The following is a 4652-nucleotide window of genomic DNA, read 5'->3' as shown; positions in this document are numbered from 1 at the left end:
ACAAATCTAGAAAGTTGTTTAACGCATGTCACGTACTAAAATGTCCATTCACAAAACGTCGATCTAGACGAATTACACAGCGGTGGCACTGTTCCATCATGGCGACTCTCCACCAGGTAGTGTTTACCGTCCGTGTATTCAAGCTCACTCTCGTCGCGCGCACGGAGTCCGGGCTTTCCTAGCAGATGACCCTACTATTTTGAAATACGCAAGTTTATCTGTGACATTCACCAACGGTAGCCGTTTTGTCACTATAAATAAAGCGCCAAGGGCTCCTTTCAGTATGTCAGCCCCAGTGGCCTAATGGATAAGGCACTGGCCTCCTAAGCCAGGGATTGTGGGTTCGAGTCCCATCTGGGGTGGAAATATTTTTAATAATTTTTTCTTTCTGCCGAGTCTTTCTGCAAACATATACACGTTTTATATTTTAATTAACAACCCGTACTTCTTTAAACCCTCGTTTGAGTCCCATCTGGGGTGGAAATAATTTTCAAATTTTTTTCTTTTTGCCTAGTCTTTCTGCAAACATTTACACGTATTATTTTTCAATTAACACCCCGTATTTCTTTGAACCCTGGGAGCCCACAGTTACATTTAAGAAAGTAGTTGTGTTAATAATTCAGTAGCTTACCTTCACATGGAAATGTTATATTGACATTTACAGGACAATGATAACTACCACCCGCAACAATAATTTGCATGATATATTATTCACAATCCTCATGATAACTGCGATAATTCGGCATGGCAATTTAGTCATAATTCTATGTTCTTCACAAAGTCGGATATTTGTTATGGCAATATAATACAATACAACACGGTGGTGCACAGAGCCCACGTTTCATTTGTAAAATTGGCTTTTTGCAAAACTGGGGATGGGTGCCCATCCCAGGGATGCAGCTTTATTGTTAATTATATATTTTTTAAAAAAGGGGGGTTACGAGGTATAGGAACCCTCCAACACATGAGTCAGGAGCCAAGTGGGTGTTTAGTTCTCTTTATTCCCCGGAGCGCCGGGGCTACGTGTCTTCTCTAAAGCCGCCCGGCGCCACACAAAATGGCCGCCTTCCGGTTCCTGCACCAGTGTTCCGGTTCCGGCGCTAGTTGGAAACAACTATTGATGGAGCAAGGATTCGCACGTATAGCGCCTTGCTCGTATGCAAAACCCTTGTCTGAATTACATAATAATATTAACACCATTATTCGTCATTTGTAAAGTGTTTTCCCCTACACGCGGGTGTCCCTAGGATGCTTGCTTGTTTGTCTTTTCACGTACTAACGAAGCTTGCACTGAAAATGGCTGCTTTGCCGCAAATTCAGTCTGCGCATGCGTCGGTCATACCCATGTGATGTGACGCACTCGCATTCTGGAGGGATTCTGTGCTCATGCGCATTGATGCTAAATATGGCCGCTTGTCTCTCACCACGCTCTCTGCCTAATGCAGCAGCTTTTAGCCTATCTATTCTTTCGCATTAATCCCTAATGCTATAGTTATTGTAGAGTAAGGGTTGGTTTTCCTTTATCATGGTATACAGTGCGATTATTTTTATGTATGATTCTAATTTGTCTTCGCTTACTTTTCATGTACCGCGTCTTTGTGGGCTGGGTATTCATGAGCGGAGCCATACTTGAAGCTCTGCTGGGCACCGTCACCTGACCAGAGAAAGTTCCAACTGCGCAGAAGCTAAACCTAGCCAGCTGGCTCCTGAAGCACAATGCGCCTGGGAACATCGCTGGGAATACGGAGTCTCACCTTGAAAGAAGCAATACTGTTGCTACCTATTGAAAACTGTCCTGTACTGCTGTATTCTATGCATGGGAACGTGAACCTGAGGGGCGGGTATTCAAAATTGCATATTTAATCATGTGAAACTGAATTCTAGGAGGTGGTAAAGACCGCACCACCTCTCCTGACCAATCACAATGTGGGAAACTGTCACTTGCAACATTAATGGGTGGTCTAAGGGTCCCCAAACTGTATAACTACCCTAGTTTAGCTTAGGAAAATTGTCCGACTTGTCCGAGTAGCAGACCTGTCACTGACCCTACGATCTCAATAGGTGTTCAACCTGAAAAGTGCTGCGGAGCACTTTGTCCTTACTTTCCACAAACTCCCAAGGGGTGGAAAATCCTAAGTGCTGGCGAAGCACTTTGCTGGGGAATTAGAAAATCCAATCAGGGTTTCTGGCGGATTACTTGCAGGAGGGGGTAACGCAGGCGTTGCTGTCCGAAGCTGTGGGTGTTGGTCGTACCTTGGGAGGCCCAGTCCTTGATCCGAACCTGAGGGGTATCCTGTCCTTATTCTCCGTGAGCTGTACCTGCTCACAGTCTGGCATTCCTTTTCTGAGGGTCCCTGTCCCCGTCTTCCCAACTGACCCGTGGCCAGGGTTGGTCTTCAATCTGAATTAGGTAAATATAGATTGTGGGTTTGCGTATCTTTTTCTCTCTCTCTCTCGTCTGATCAGTTAAGCATTCTTACCTGTGTTATTGCCTTATTGCCATTGAACTTATATGTGCCTGAATTTTAGTTGGTTCCTTCTCTCCCCTCTCCTTTAGAAATTCATTGATTTTATAAACCATAGCATGTTCCCGTTTTTCCCTTTCCTTTAGTGGTTTGCAGTGAGCTTAGCAAGAATATTCTGAACACTTAGGTTAAGTACATGTTCTAGGTCCCATCCCTTTCCTATGTTCTAGTATAAAGTTGCAGTAAATAGTATGTGCTAAACTTCTCCCTGTAGTTTCCCATATATTCTAAATGGTCATACTTTTTGTGCAAAGTTACCTTTTGGTACTGATTTTGATGTTTGATATATTACTCTGTGTATCGCTTATTATTCTGGCTTCTTCACTTTGAAATCTTATATAAAAACTCGAACTTAATCAGGTGTCTGTGGTCATTTTACAAAACTGTGGAAAGTATTTTTAGGATTTTAAGGTGTATTGGATGTTAGGCCTGTCTACTTTTCCTTAACAGCTCCAGGTCCATCAAGGAATTGCGCCTGTGGTAAGTCGGGTGCATGGTAGCAGAGGTAAATCCAAACTTGATTACTCCTAGCAGCGTGCAGGAGGAGAAATCCTCACCCAGTTTCACCCAAACGAAATTAATGTGTTCTTCACGCCAAGGGCCCAGTGCGTGTTAGAGAATTGGTAACCCGGGTGACCTGGGGAAAACTGCGCGCTCTAGCAGTAATTTCTGGTAGCAGAGGATGGTTTGGACTAGTTAGATTAGGTAGGCAGGATAGTCATAAACAAACCGTGAATACAAAAACGTGCTGCTGATTGTTACTGTATTTTTACAATATTTTTGAAATGTGTTTTTATATGTAAATGTTCATGAATTTGCATTGCTGTTATAAATACTGCATGTTGAATTAACCCAGAATTGTTTGTAAATGTTCAGTGTAGTCTGAATCCCCGGGGAAGTATTTTAGCTAACGGTGAGTAGAATCCGGTTAGCTGTTGAAGTCACTAGGTTTGAGATATTAGTGCAGGGTTAAGGATAACTGGAAGCACTAATTAGGACCTTTGTTTCTGGAGTGAATGATAGCTACGAGTCCATTATAAAACTTTCATTGCGATATCACCTAGTAAGGGTCGCATACGGGAGGAGTAATAGGGTCTCCGAGGCTTGTCTGGTAAGTAAAATAGTTCGCTGGTGAAATCCTGGCTCAGTACATATCCCCGATCAAGGTGGATGAGTCAGAAGAATAACGGGTTCTATGTTACTAGTGTGAAGGGACAGGCAAAGAAGTCTATCCAGAGTGAATGAAAAGTAGACAGAAGTGGGTTACTAGTAGCGAAAGAAAAGTCTTTTCTCTCTTTAGAACACTCAGACATAGTGGCAAACGTTGTGTATTGTTAACTAAGACCTGCACTCGCACTTTAGAGAGAGTAAAAAGTTTCCGTTACCTTGTGAAGGCGGGAGTCAGTCGGAGAGCTGCTCTGACGTCACTCCGTGCCGCGCTGGTATTGGTCAGGACAGCGGGCGGGTAGCGGAGCTGAATTTGTGAAGGAGGGGCGAGTGCCGAAACGGGAGACTCTGTCTTGCGAAAAGGCCGCGCACCCATTGGTTGACCGTAGTTGTATTCTCTGACCTGATTGGGTGGCGCGAAATAAAAGTCGCGCTAGCATTGGAAGCACGAAAGTAAACAAAATTAATCAAGCCGAGTTAGAAGCGAGTCTGGAGAGTTGTATGTGGTATCCAGACTTCATACCGAATCCAAAGTACCTAGGATTTCATAAGGATCAGCTTATACGAGGTAGACCGCACATGATGTATGGAATAAAGAGAAAATTGTCATTTTCGGATAAAGTGAAGAACTTTTTCAAAACTGACAAACCCATTAGAACGAGAGAAGGCGTACTCATTCCCCCGCCAAATACCCCTGCCTCTTTTATGATGTTTGATAAAGGGTATCACACTTGTCTCTGGCTAAAAAATTGGGCAAAGTATACTGTAGATGACGGAGTCCTGGCATTCCCTGTTGAAGGTACATTTAATGGTCGGATCCTGTTTAACTTAAGGACCCGCATGAATGAATTACACCCTAGACCTAGGTTGACCCAGTACGAAGCTTTGGAGGAATGGGAGATTGAGGCTGCAGAGCGAGATAAACCACGAATGGATAAGGGAGTGAGTAGGTGGTATCCC

General features: G+C 43.7%; 1 non-coding gene across 1 annotated transcript; it reads left to right on the top strand.

Moving 5' to 3' along the window:
- Positions 1-289: 289 nt before the first annotated feature.
- On the top strand, positions 290-362 carry TRNAR-CCU (transfer RNA arginine (anticodon CCU)). Its single transcript has one exon. It is a non-coding gene; the product is annotated as a tRNA-Arg (tRNA).
- The last annotated feature ends 4290 nt before the right edge of the window (positions 363-4652 follow it).

Source organism: Lissotriton vulgaris, chromosome 1_1, assembly GCF_964263255.1.
Source record: "Lissotriton vulgaris chromosome 1_1, aLisVul1.2, whole genome shotgun sequence".
NCBI classification, from domain to species: Eukaryota; Metazoa; Chordata; class Amphibia; order Caudata; family Salamandridae; genus Lissotriton; species Lissotriton vulgaris.
The sequence above is the reverse complement of the archived record's forward strand: the minus strand, read 5'-3'. Positions and strand labels throughout refer to the sequence as shown.